A 15144-nucleotide genomic window follows, 5' to 3' on the forward strand; every position below is an offset into this window, starting at 1 on the left:
AGGAGGCCCCGGAGGGAGTAATGGTTATAGAGGGAGTAATGGGAACAGAGGAAGTGTTAGGGAAGACAGATATATTCCAGCAGCGCAAAGGTCCCGCGATAGAGAAGGTAGGGACTTCGTAGGATTGGCTGACACGGTCATGGAGGACTATTGATACCGACCGGGCTCCATCCCCCTTGGTCGAGCGGAGCCTATGGTCGATGTATCAATAGGGGGGAAAAGGAGTGCGTTCATGATCGACACTGGTGCTGAACATTCAGTGGTGACTAATCTAGTTGCTCCTCCATCTGGAAGGACTATTACTGTGATAGGAGCAACTGGAAGAAGTGCTGAAAAACCGGTTCTTAAAAGTCGACTCTGTACATTGGGAGGCCACGTAGTAAAACACCAATTCCTTTATATGCCTGAATGTCCAGTCCAATTGCTGGGACGTGATATGCTATCCAAATTACAAGCGCAGATTACGTTCCTACCAGATGGAACAACATCTTTAAAGTTTAATGGACCTTCAGGTATTATGACTTTATCCGTACCAAAGGAAGAAGAGTGGCGACTTTATACAGTGTTGACTAGCCAAAACCCTAGGAGTGATGAGACATTATTTAACATACCAGGAGTTTGGGCAGAGAACAACCCACCAGGACTGGCCCGCAATATTCCACCTATAAAAATTGAACTTAAACATGGGGTTTATCCAGTGAGCCTGAGACAATATCACATCCCGCAGAAGGCTAAGAAGAACATACAATCCTACCTGGATAAGTTCATACGGTATGGTATCCTAAAATTCTGTACTTCCCCCTGGAACACCCCATTGCTGCCTGTTCAAAAGCCCGGCACAGATGAGTATCGACCTGTGCAGGACTTAAGAGCAGTCAATGATGCGGTTGTTAGTATACATCCAGTTGTACCCAATCCATATAACCTGCTTGCTTTAATTCCGGGCGGGGCTACTTACTTCACAGTTTTAGACCTCAAAGATGCCTTCTTTTGCCTCCGAATTGCCGCAGAAAGTCAATGTATTTTTGCTTTCCAATGGGAGAACGCTGTAACGGGCTCAAAACGCCAAATGACTTGGACAAGACTGCCCCAAGGGTTTAAAAATTCACCTACCCTATTTGGTTCAGCCCTAAGTCAAGATCTATTGGATTTCGAGTCCATCCCAGGAGAGTGTGTATTGTTACAATATGTAGATGACTTGTTGATAGCAGCAGTTACAAAAGAAATCTGTCAGCAAGCAACGCACGATCTACTACACATTCTCTGGAAGGCAGGATACAAGGTGTCTAGAAAGAAGGCTCAGTTGTGTTTGCCAACTGTCAAGTATCTAGGATTCCATATCTCTGAAGGTCAAAGAATTATGGGGCCAGAGAGAAAAGAAGCTGTCTGCCAAATACCAATACCCAAGAATAGAAGACAAGTGCGAGAATTCTTGGGGGCAGCAGGCTTCTGTAGGATATGGATTCCCAGTTATGCGATACTAGCAAAACCTCTGTACGCAGCTATCAAAGGTACAGAGCACGACCCCTTCTTATGGACCCAAGAACAGCAAACGGCATTTGAAGATGTGAAGAAGGCTTTGATGAGTGCCCCAGCATTAGGTCTACCTGATCACACACGACCATTCTACTTATATGTACACGAGCAAAGAAGAATGGCTGTGGGAGTATTGACACAGTACTTGGGATCATGGCAAAGACCTGTTGCCTACATGTCTAAGCAACTGGATGCAGTGGCCAGCGGACTTCCACCTTGTCTAAGAGCCGTAGCTGCAGCCGCCCTGCTAGTAGCTGAAGCCGATAAACTCACTCTGGGTCAAGAACTTTATGTACGAGTCCCACATGCAGTACAGACGTTGTTGGATTACAAAGGAAATCATTGGTTTAGTAACAGCCGTATGACCAAGTATCAAGCAATGTTGTGTGAAAACCCAAGAGTGCATTTAGAGACTGTAAACACCTTAAATCCAGCTACCCTTTTGCCACAACCTACTGAAAGTCAACATGATTGTCTGGAAGTAATGGATGAAGTATTCTCAAGTAGACCAGATCTTCGTGATTTTTCCATCCAGAACCCCGATGTTCAATATTATACAGACGGCAGTAGTTATGTGAAAGAAGGGATCCGCTATGCAGGATATGCAGTAACAACCATAGACAAGGTGATAGAAGCTCGGCCACTGGCGAAAGGAACATCAGCACAAAAGGCAGAATTAATAGCACTAACACGAGCGTTACAATTGGCTGAAGGTTTAAGAGTAAATATCTATACGGACTCTAAGTATGCGTTTTTAACCACTCATGCCCACGGAGCTTTGTATAAAGAAAGAGGACTACTGAATTCAGAAGGCAAAGAAATCAAGTACGCAGCTGAAATCCTACAACTATTGGAAGCAGTGTGGGAGCCGAAAGAAGTCGGTATCATACATTGTCGAGCGCATCTGAGAGGAGATGGTGATGTAACCAAGGGAAATCGGATGGCAGATAGTGCAGCTAAGCGTGCTGCTGAATCAGGAAGACAGGAGTATGTAGGGCATATAGCTGCTCTTATACCAACTCCACTGTCCCAATGGACTCCAGTTTATACAGCTCAAGAAGAGGAGTGGTTAAAGACTGAACCGGGAAAGTATCTGGAGAACAAGTGGTATCAGCTAGAAGATGGAAGAATAGTTATACCAGCATCGCTAGCGGTAGAAATTGTCCAAAATTATCACAACGGGACACATTCTGGGAGAGACAGTACTGAAGAATCTCTTAGAAAACATTTCTACATACCAAGATTGTCCAACTTGACTCAGGCCATTGTACGCAGATGTGTAACGTGTGCTAAGAATAATGCAAGACAAGGACCAGTAAAGCCACCAGGAGTTCAGTTTATGGGGGGACTCCCCATGTCCGATCTACAAATAGACTTTACAGTGATGCCTAAGTCGGGTGGACATCGTTACCTGCTGGTAATTGTGTGCACCTATTCAGGCTGGGTAGAAGCATGTCCTACTCGTACAGAGAAAGCAGGAGAAGTTGTGAGATTCCTGCTACGAGAAATAATACCCCGATATGGACTACCCTGTTCTATAGGATCGGACAATGGTCCAGCTTTTGTTCATCAGTGCCTACAACAACTGACTCATATGCTTGGTATAAAGTGGAGGCTTCATACTGCATATAGACCCCAGAGTTCTGGTAAGGTAGAGAGAATGAATAGAACTATAAAGAACCAGTTGGCTAAAATGTGTCAGGAAACCCAACTTAAGTGGAACGTTCTCTTACCCATAGCTTTATTGCGAATCCGCAGTACCCCTACCAGAAGGATGGGCCTCTCTCCTTTTGAAATCATGTATGGGCGACCACCTCCCGTACTTGGTAACTTAAGGGGGGACTTGAGTCAGTTGGGAGAAGGAATTACCCGGCAGCAGGTTGTAGAGTTGGGTAAGACTATGGAGGAGGTACAGAAATGGGTACAAGATAGATTACCTGTGAATATTTATCCCCCTGTTCATAGTTATCATCCAGGAGATCAAGTGTGGATTAAAGAGTGGAATAATGTACCGTTAGGGCCCAAGTGGAGAGGTCCTTATGTTGTTCTTTTGTCTACCCCTACAGCAATAAAAGTAGCAGAAGTGACTCCGTGGATACATCACTCCAGGGTTAAACCAGCAGCAGTCGATTCTTGGCAAGTTACAGTAGATCCAGAGAATCCCTGCAAGATCCGGTTAAAACGCACTACTCAGTCGGAGTAACGAGGAATTATTGTGGATTACAAATTTTATTGTTACAGGTGTGAGTGAGAAGGCCATAATAAAGCCTGTCCGCTTACCATCACATAGTGTATAAGCCAGGAAAGTCTCGAAGGGACACCTGTGAAGACGAGCAGAACTCCATTCCCTGCAGCCCTCACATCCTGGAAGCTGAGGTTCCATCGCACGGACGAAGACTGAGGATGACGGCGAAAGATGTGCTTTTGATTGTGTTTATTTACATGTGTTTTTATATTCAGGAAGGTAGAGGTACCGACACTCCTAGCTGTGAGGTATGCATTAAGACTACGAGAACAGGTAACCATATTTCCCAAACCCTAATTTGGCATTCACAATACGAGTGTAAAGGAGATGTATCGAGATGTAGATACTTAAATATAGATTATAGTGTGTGCCATTTAGGAGTAGGAGAACCTAAGTGCTTCAGTCCGGAGTATCAGCCTCGTACAATTTGGTTGACTCTCAGGAATGGAGATCCTCAGGGGACCCTAATTAATAAAACGGTGTTAGAATCCGTACATTCTTCGGGTGTTCTGCTATTTGATGCGTGTAAAGCGATATCGAGTGGTAGAAAGCCGTGGAATGTATGTGGGGATCTTAGATGGGAGAGGACGTATGGGTCTAACGATAAATATATTTGTCCCAGTAGCAAAAATAAATATGTAAGTCCTAGATGCCCAAATAGAGATTATAACTTTTGCCCATATTGGTCTTGTGTGGGGTGGGCAACTTGGGGACAGACAGTAGACAAAGACATGATAGTGACTAAGTTGCCGACTAGCCCTTATTGTAAGTCTATGGAATGCAACCCAGTCCATATACTCATTAATAACCCCGACAAGTTCTTAGATAAGTATGGAAATTTATTTGGGTTTCAAATATACGGGACGGGTTTAGACCCTGGGACAATATTATTTATAGGGATAGAGACTGATACGGTATCCTCCCAGACTCATCAAGTATACCATTCCTTTTACGAAGAGATGAGTATAGATAATAAGATCCCCCATAATGCTAAAAACCTGTTCATTGATCTAGCTGAAAGTATTGCCGGTAGTCTTAATGTTACCAACTGCTATGTGTGTGGAGGTACTAACATGGGAGACCAATGGCCTTGGGAAGCAAAGGAGGTAATGTCCGGTTCTGAGGCAGTTGACCAATTAATATCTACACAAGCCGATTATCATATGAGTGTTAGAGGTAAATCTGAGTGGAGATTAAAGACCTCCATCATAGGTTATGTTTGCATAGCAAGGAAAGGAATGATGTATAATACTTCTGTAGGAGAATTAACTTGTCTAGGGCAAAAAGCTTATGATGATGATACAAAGAATACAACTTGGTGGTCGGCTTCAAATGTCTCAGAACCATCTAACCCGTTTGCTAGATATGCCAATTTAAAGGATGTGTGGTTTGATCTATCCATCACATCTACTTGGAGAGCCCCAGCAAATTTGTACTGGATCTGTGGTAAGAAAGCCTATTCGGAGCTGCCACAGGACTGGGAAGGGGCATGTGTGTTAGGTATGCTCAAACCATCCTTCTTCTTGTTACCGATTGAAACAGGTGAGACTTTAGGTGTTAAAGTGTATGATGTGAATCATAGGAAGAAAAGGGGACCCATAGAGATAGGCGCCTGGGAAGATGATGAATGGCCTCCCCAGCGTATCATAGATTATTATGGGCCAGCCACGTGGGCTGAGGATGGTACCTTTGGTTATAGAACCCCTATTTATATGCTCAACCGTATTATAAGGTTACAGGCAGTGGTTGAGATTATCACTAATGAAACATCACAAGCGCTCAATCTTCTAGCGAAGCATAACACCAGGATGAGGACAGCAGTATACCAAAATAGATTAGCCTTGGATTACCTTTTGGCAGTAGAGGGAGGTGTATGTGGGAAGTTTAACCTAAGCAATTGCTGTCTTCAAATAGATGACGAAGGGCAAGCAATAGCTGAGCTTACTAGCCATATGGTTAAACTAGCGCATGTGCCTACTCAGGTATGGAAAGGGTATAATCCAAGTAGTTGGTTTGGTAGCTGGTATGAGTGGTTTGGAGGGCTTAAGGCAGTGGTAGGTGGAGTCCTACTGATTTTACTGTTGTGTCTACTCCTACCGTGTCTTATACCCTTAGTAGTTAGGTCTGTGCAAAGCCTGATAGGAAGTATAGCAGAGAGGAAGGCTGCTGCACAGATAATGGCGATATATAAGTATAAGGCTCTAGATCAGGGAGAACCAATGCAAGAAGATGAATGTTGAAGATTCACATCATAAGATAAGTCTGGTCTGGTTCATGGTAACCTGAGGTATATGCAAACCAAGGTTAAGTGATGCCTCAAGTAATTGTGAAATATCAGAGGCATCAAAGGGGGGAATGTGATGTAATTCCAGTAAAATACAAGTTTAGCAGGCTAAGATTGCCACAAGGCATATGTATGTATATGTGTTTGTAGTATCAGTTAGTTAATTACACGTAGCTAAGATACTGTCATCACTGTACTGACCAGGTGCAGGAATGTAAGAACTGGAATTACGCGTCCCTCTCCTTTGTATCAGATGAGCCACGTGGTTAGACCGGATGGATGAGTTTAGACTCTATTCATTAAATAGGTTAAGGGTATGTGTGGGTGTAGTTAATTGTGGGAGGAGCTACAGTGCTATATAAGGAATGTACTCTATGTATTCAGTACTCAGACTTTGCTGTATTTTGGTGACGCTAGTCCCTCTGAGTCCCGATCGGTGATCCAATAAAGAATCTCTTCCTTCCTGAAGAAACCTGTGTCCATCTCTCTGTGCTTGGCTTCCGTCAGTTTCTCCGGTATCAATACAGCTTAATGTACATTATACAGCTTAATGTATAATATACAGCTTAATGTACAGTATACCGCTTATTGTACGTATGCAGCTTATTGTACGTATACAGCTTAATGTACGCTATGCAGCTTTATGTATAATATACAGCTTTATGTATAATATACAGCTTAATGTATAATATACAGCTTAATGTACATTATACAGCTTAATGTATAATATACAGCTTAATGTACAGTATACCGCTTATTGTACGGTATGCAGCTTATTGTACAGTATACAACTTAATGTACGCTATGCAGCTTTATGTATAATATACAGCTTAATGTATAATATACAGCTTAATGCACACTATACAGCTTAATGTACAGTATACCGCTTATTGTACGGTATGCAGCTTATTGTACAGTATACAACTTAATGTACGCTATGCAGCTTTATGTATAATATACAGCTTTATGTATAATATACAGCTTAATGTATAATATACAGCTTAATGCACACTATACAGCTTAATGTACAGTATACAGCTTATTGTACGTATACAGCTTAATGTACGCTATGCAGCTTAATGTATAATATAGAGCTTAATGTACAATATACAGCTTAATGTACGGTATACAGCTTATTGTACGTATACAGCTTAATGTACGCTATGCAGCTTAATGTATAATATAGAGCTTAATGTACGCTATGCAGCTTTATGTATAATATGCAGCTTTATGTATAATATGCAGCTTTATGTATAATATAGAGCTTAATGTACAATATACAGCTTAATGTACAGTATACAGCTTAATGTACAGTATACAGCTTAATGTACGCTATGCAGCTTTATGTATAATATGCAGCTTTATGTATAATATACAGCTTAATGTACAGTATACAGCTTAATGTACGCTATGCAGCTTTATGTATAATATACAGCTTTATGTATAATATGCAGCTTTATGTATAATATACAGCTTTATGTATAATATGCAGCTTTATGTATAATATATAGCTCAATGCACACTATACAGCTTAATGTACAGTATATAGTTAATTGGTGACAAACCCCTAAAACACAAAGTGCCAGTAGTGCAGGCTATAAAGTGCTTAGAATATATTAAACAGGGACTCACCCCTCAATTGATAGGGTGAGATAGAGATCACATGTAGTAAAAAAAAAAAAAAAATAACAAATAGTGTAAAACTGTAACCGCGCAGGAGGAGGGAGTCAGAGGGGGAATCTAGCTCCCATCAGCTTGAGCCACTGGACCCCAGGGAAAGTCACCCTCCTGCACCGCAAAAGGTAGGAAACAGGAGAGTGACATTTTGTATGAGTCTCTGTGTGTATGTATGTATCTGTATGTATGTCTGTCTGTGTGTATGTATGTATCTGTATGTATGTATGTCTGTCTGTATGTGTCTGTGTGTTTGTTTGTATGTATGTCTGTATGTGTCTGTGTGTTTGTTTGTATGTATGTCTGTATGTGTCTGTGTGTTTGTTTGTATGTATGTATGTCTGTATCTGTATGTATGTGTGTATGTCTGTCTGTATGTATGTATGTCTGTCTGTATGTGTCTGTGTGTTTGTTTGTATGTATGTATGTCTGTATCTGTATGTATGTGTGTATGTCTGTCTGTATGTATGTATGTCTGTCTGTATGTGTCTGTGTGTTTGTTTGTATGTATGTCTGTATGTGTCTGTGTGTTTGTTTGTATGTATGTATGTCTGTATCTGTATGTATGTGTGTATGTCTGTCTGTATGTATGTATGTCTGTCTGTATGTGTCTGTGTGTTTGTTTGTATGTATGTCTGTATGTGTCTCCAGGGGTGTATTTACCGCAAGGCTGACAAGGCATTTGCCTCTACTGCACTTTCTAGGGGGGCAGCAAAGAAATCAGCCCCCAATCGCCCTGGCAAATGCCTTGCCAGCCTCTTGTCCTGGGGGACCCACCTCAGGGCCCCCCGAGGCTGGCAGTGGCGGCACTTTCCGGGCGGCAAGGGAGCACTGATCCTCCTGTTCAGCTCCCTCACACGCACCGCAGTGATGCCGTAGCCGGAATATGAAGTCACTCTGGCCCCGGCATGACTACTGTCACGTCGCATCGTTGTGGTGGCATTCCCACACACTAAGGGGAATGCCGCCGATCCCCTACGCCGATCCCCGGCAGGCAAGTCTCTGCTCGGCGACATTCCCACATGGTTATGGGAATGCCGCCAATCACTCACCCATGGTGGTGACTCCTCCTCTCAGCGGCCGGGTCTGTAATCATTAAAGACGCTGGCCGCTGCAACTGTAAAAAACTTAAAGGTTCTCCTGTTTAACCCTAAGCTTAAACAGTGTTCGATTTCAGTTCCATGGAATTAGCTACACATACCGCTGACCTCGTTCAAATGAACAAAGATGGCCGCCGCCACATGTTCGTTTGTCGAATGGCGGCCACTTCGACTACTACAATTTAAAGCTGCAGAACTGCTCCAATACAATTTAAAGGGGGCAGCAAGTCTTTTAAAATCCTATCTGCTAAAATAGTCTTTAACAGGCAATATCTTCCAGGAGCCATAGTCTTAAAGGGGCATTGTTCCCAAAAGTCACAATATGTCCCCAGATGGTTCTTAAAGGGCCAGCAGCAGCATAATCAAATACAAAATGACGAAATACTGTATTTAAAGGGCCAAATCTCCCAGGGGCCATAGTCAGCAGGCAGGAGGCGGGCAAACAGGCTTCTCCAATGCCCAGTGGTGAGGTTACTTTCACCAGATATCTCCCCTTTTGGAGGGAGAATAACCAGGCACCTGACCTTCTGTCGGTCAGTGCCTAAGTTGGTCTCGCAGCCCACCCACAAAAAAAATTTGTAGCAAAGTAGCCCCCCCACAATAAATAGTACCGGCCTGTAGGTCCCAGGTTGTAGGGTGAAAAGGTAGCACTCTTGGCCTTCCGCGTGCAGCTGGGCACATAGCTTGGGGTATTTGGGGGGCAGAGACCAGTCCTGTAACAAGGGGGTCGGTAGGGCAGAGGCCAGCGGTGCTCTGCCCTGATGCCAGCTCTTCCGCTGGTATAGCCTGCAGGACGTCAGGCTCTGGACAAGGGACAAAGGGAGGGCAGAGGCCAACTGCACTCTGCCCAGCTGCCAGCTCTTCTGCTGGGGTGCTTGGGACATAGTCCGTCTCAGTAGCCAGGGGAACGTGGGGATCAGTGGAGGCCAACTGCATCTCCTCTGGGGCCAACTGCATCTCCCCTGGGGCCAAGTTAGGAGTTTAGCTGGGGAGGGGAGAATTGGCTTATCTCCTCCTCCTGATACTCCTGTGGCCGCTGGGGAGGGAGGTTGATGCTCTCCGCTCCCTGTGGAACATGCTGCTGCTGGGGAGAGAGACCGGTTGTCTCCTCCCCCTGTGTGATGCACTGCCTCTGGGGAGAGGGGTCGCTGTTCTCCTCTCCCTGTGGTACATACTTCTGCTGGGGAAAGAGACCGGTTGTCTCCTCTCCCTGGAAGGCACACTCCTGCTCTCCGCTCCCTGTAGCTGGGTCTGCCGCTGGGGATCTGGGCCGCCTGCCCAGCATCCCTGTAGGGCCAGTAGTGAGACTGCGGTCCCATCTCCACCTGCCTGCAGTCCATGAGGTCCGCTGCCTCGGGTACCCCGGGCTGTGGTTGGAGAAGGAGACCGGTTGTCTCTTCCCTCTGCACGGTGCACTGCCGCTGGGGAGGGAGGTCGCTGCTCTCCTCTCCTTGTAGGGAACACTGCCGCTGGGGAGAGAGGCCGGCTGCCTCCTCTCCCTGCAGAACACACTGCTGCTGGTGAGAGAGACCGGTTGTCTCCTCTCCCTGGGACTCCCACTGCCCTGGCGGTACCTCCAAGGTATACTGGGACTGACTGGAGCTAAGTAGGTACTGGTAATCCTGCTCCAGTTCCCATTCCTGGATGGCCAATTCAAACAGGTCTGGCTCTAGGTCTTCATCCATAGGGAGATCTAGAATGGCTGCTCTGGATTCATATATGTCCCATAGCCGTGACTCTGCAGCGTCCCCGAACCTTGTTCCGGCAAAAGCGTCCCATAATAGGCCAGGGCCATTGTAATCCTCGCCCTCTGGTCTGTCGAACTTAGCCATCCCGGGAACACGCTGAACTGCATACCAATGTAGCGCCTGGTATGCATCGTCATCGTCGAGAATTAAGCTGCATTACCAACTCCCACCTGGGCTGTTCTCCCATCATAGGCATCCATAGGGCCACTTGGGCCTGTAGTCGCTGCTCCTCGCTGGGGAGACGCTCACCTCGCCAACGCTGGACACCCTCCAGGGCTTCGTCCCACATCTCTTTCCTGGCACCCTCTCTGCAGTCCAACCTGGTTGCCTCTGATACTGGCTCACCCAATGGGGCCAAGAGGCTCTGTAACCTCCAGTCGAACTCATCCTCCACTTCGAGCGCTGTCCAGGGACTTGCTGGCTCCCAAGATTTCTATCCTTTCTGTAACGCTAACTACTGAGCTGGGAGCTTAGGAATGTTTGTACAGGAAGTGCAGAATTATTAGGCAAATGAGTATTTTGACCACATCATCCTCTTTATGCATGTTGTCTTACTCCAAGCTGTATAGGCTCGAAAGCCTACTACCAATTAAGCATATTAGGTGATGTGCATCTCTGTAATGAGAAGGAGTGTGGTCTAATGACATCAACACCCTATATCGGGTGTGCATAATTATTAGGCAACTTCCTTTCCTTTGGCAAAATGGGTCAAAAGAAGGACTTGACAGGCTCAGAAAAGTCAAAAATAGTGAGATATCTTGCAGAGGGATGCAGCACTCTTAAAATTGCAAAGCTTCTGAAGCGTGATCATCGAACAATCAAGTGTTTCATTCAAAATAGTCAACAGGGTCGCAAGAAGCGTGTGGAAAAACCAAGGTGCAAAATAACTGCCCATGAACTGAGAAAAGTCAAGCGTGCAGCTGCCAAGATGCCACTTGCCACCAGTTTGGCCATATTTCAGAGCTGCAACATCACTGGAGTGCCCAAAAGCACAAGGTGTGCAATACTCAGAGACATGGCCAAGGTAAGAAAGGCTGAAAGATGACCACCACTGAACAAGACACACAAGCTGAAACGTCAAGACTGAGCCAAAAAATATCTCAAGACTGATTTTTCTAAGGTTTTATGGACTGATGAAATGAGAGTGAGTCTTGATGGGCCAGATGGATGGGCCCGTGGCTGGATTGGGAAAGGGCAGAGAGCTCCAGTCCGACTCAGACGCCAGCAAGGTGGAGGTGGAGTACTGGTTTGGGCTGGTATCATCAAAGATGTGTTTGTGGGGCCTTTTCGGGTTGAGGATGGAGTCAAGCTCAACTCCCAGTTTCTGGAAGACACCTTCTTCAAGCAGTGGTACAGGAAGAAGTCTTCATCCTTCAAGAAAAACATGATTTTCATGCAGGACAATGCTCCATCACACGTGTCCAAGTACTCCACAGCGTGGCTGGCAAGAAAGGGTATAAAAGAAGAAAATCTAATGACATGGCCTCCTTGTTCACCTGATCTGAACCCCATTGAGAACCTGTGGTCCATCATCAAATGTGGGATTTACAAGGAGGGAAAACAGTACACCTCTCTGAACAGTGTCTGGGAGGCTGTGGTTGCTGCTGCATGCAATGTTGATGGTGAACAGATCAAAACACTGACAGAATCCATGGATGGCAGGCTTTTGAGTGTCCTTGCAAAGAAAGGTGGCTATATTGGTCACTGATTTGTTTTTGTTTTGTTTTTGAATGTCAGAAATGTATATTTGTGAATATTGAGATGTTATATTGGTTACACTGGTAAAAATAAATAATTGAAATGGGTATATATTTGTTTTTTGTTAAGTTGCCTAATAATTATGCACAGTAATAGTCACCTGCACACACAGATATCCCCCTAAAATAGCTAAAACTAAAAACAAACTAAAAACCACTTCCAAAAATATTCAGCTTTGATATTAATGAGTTTTTTGGGTTCATTGAGAACATGGTTGTTGTTCAATAATAAAATTAATCCTCAAAAATACAACTTGCCTAATAATTCTGCACTCCCTGTATATAAATCAAGTGATAAGAAATGAGAACGGGGGATGGACAGACTGTCTTAATGCTAATGGAATAGGATCAATTCTAAACCCAGACATTTGTGACAGAGAAGATTAAATTATTTAATTTTACTTTCGATATTGTATAAGATTGCCATTGTAAGAGAAAGGTGAAACTTAGTTTACGAACTGTCATATTAGAAATTATAGCAGAATTTGCCAGACACATAGTCTGAAGAAAGCCCAAAGAAACACTTTGAACTGTCAGAAAACTTAAGTTATAGATAACCATAAAGATAAGCTAAATAACGTCAGAATAGCCCCCAGGAAAAGTTAACTCTTTCCTGGATAGGAATGTTTAGTGGGACAAGACTGCCCTCTATAGACCAAATACTTAAATTTTCTATTGGTCTATCACCTAGTGACGAACAGAGAATTTTTCCCTTTAAAAGTTAAGACAAAGGGAAGAGAGAGAGAGAGAAGCAGGAAGGAAGGGAAGCAAAGGAGTAAGCAAGGGGAGAAGAAAGACAAGGAGTCAGAAAGAAGCAGAGTCAGAGCGAGAAATAAACATTCCTTGACACTTGGCTACCTGAGAACATCTGATGAGAATGTCTACTCAACTGGTAATTATACTGGTTTCATTTAATTGATCTAAATTAATTAAAATCTTCTAATAGCATGATATATGACTGGATAAATCACAATCAGATTTCGATATTTAGTAATCTTAGTTAACTAAGAAGTATATAGTTATTAATTCCATTCTGCAGATGGAATTAGAATAATTATGTATTTATGTGATTTATCACATGTTAGCATATCGTGATATTTATCCAGGTGTATTGATTTGCTCTAAAATAAGATAAAATATCTGTTTAGGCAAGTTAAAATTCTGCTTATAGAACATGGTAGATTACTCTTATTGGATGGTTCCAGGAAATGACTAATGAGCTGGTTTAAATGTTATTTTATTTAAAATTACATGAGAATAGATCTTAATTACCTAGGAGGTCTAGCCAGCATTGAAAGGGTTATTCTAACTGTTAGCTAAGTTTTATGGCCTTACGCTGCAAGCTCTGTGAAACACCGTCATAACTCTTGTTTGACAATTGCTGTGTTAACCATTGGAATATATTGCCATGTGTATTGCATACTCATGTTATACTGAAAATTCATTGATTATTATCACGCATGTTACTTATTATTATTATTTAATTTGTCACAATAAATTGTATCTATTTTTATAACAAATTGTGATTTTATTTATATGGAATACATTTCACTTACACGATAACGATCTTTGGGATCTGAGAACTGAAATAGTGGGCAATTCTCAACGGTTTACTATTATTATCCCATAAATATCCCCACAGCGTTTTGTTTTATTCAACTTAGAAGGGCACTGAACCCCTGCTCTGATCTGGGTGATTTGGGATATGTTGTTCACCCAGGGCTGTCAGGGGATGTGGCTTTTATGGGGATATGTTGTATTTTGGGGTACTTCTTGGACTGTATAAAAATGTGTTTTTTTTTCAATCTGGGGATAAGTAAGTTATTGTATCACAGGCAGAGGGGAGGGATTGTTTACTGTTTGTGGGAGTGTTGTTCATTGTTACGTTGTTTTTATTGGTTTGTACATGTTACAAAAGCATTATTTTCCATTGTGTGCCTTTAAGTGCTATTTTTACCTTTCAGCCCTATTTGCAGCCGTTCGTATGGTTCAGCACGAATCCTTTGTGTAACATATAGGTGGCCGCCATTTCGGGACTTTGCACGTGTTCGCGGCCATCTTACGTGCGAACAGCGGTGTTTGCCAGCAATCGTCTGGAACTAAAAACGGAGACGCAAACAGGCGAACACCGCTGAGACCTCCAGGATAATGTAACTTCGTGCTGGACCTACCGAACGGCCCACCGTTCGGTAGGATGATTACCCTTCGCATGGGGAGTATATCGAACCCCGGGATAACTATGGATGGCAAAGGGTTCGTGGAGTTTTAACGTACGAACAGAGACCGACCGCAAAGCCAAAACGTGTGGAACTATTTTCGTCTAGAAAGTCTGTGCGGTCGGTCAAAACTTTGGAAACCCATAGCTCCCGAACCGTTCATCTGAACGAGCTGGTTTTCGGATATGTTGCTCCCCTGAATAAGGGCTATCCAGCGGTGCAGGATTTAAAGGTCTACCCCCTGGTTTTGGGGTACATCCAGAACTTGGTTAAACATATGTACAGTGTAACGGACCGTTTCAGCATACAAGGGGAAAAATGCGTTTAGGCGATAATCCCCTTTTCCATAGACAGGCACAGCTACTGCAGAACATCAGAACTCACGAGCTGGATACGAAATACACTCCGAACTGGAACAGCTGAACAAGAAAAGCATACAATCGGCTTACACTCTTGGCAGTCAGCTTACAATCCAATCCCCCCCAAGAACGAGACGACACTTCATTTTGAGGGTTAAGCAGGAACTCAAGACTGGGACACCCAGTCTGGCTTTTATTACCAACAAGTACATACAGGACACTCCC

At 43.7% G+C, this 15144-nt stretch overlaps 2 protein-coding genes across 2 annotated transcripts in view; both read right to left on the minus strand.

Annotated features, from left to right (window-relative positions):
- The window catches only part of PTK7 (protein tyrosine kinase 7 (inactive)), a 436928-nt gene that overhangs the window by 170855 nt on the left and 250929 nt on the right, over window positions 1-15144 (minus strand). The gene's annotated exons all lie outside the window — the stretch shown is intronic.
- The window catches only part of TMEM151B (transmembrane protein 151B), a 58108-nt gene that overhangs the window by 35666 nt on the left and 7298 nt on the right, over window positions 1-15144 (minus strand). The window lies entirely within an intron of this gene.

This window comes from Pelobates fuscus, chromosome 2 (genome assembly GCF_036172605.1).
Source record: "Pelobates fuscus isolate aPelFus1 chromosome 2, aPelFus1.pri, whole genome shotgun sequence".
NCBI lineage: Eukaryota > Metazoa > Chordata > Amphibia > Anura > Pelobatidae > Pelobates > Pelobates fuscus.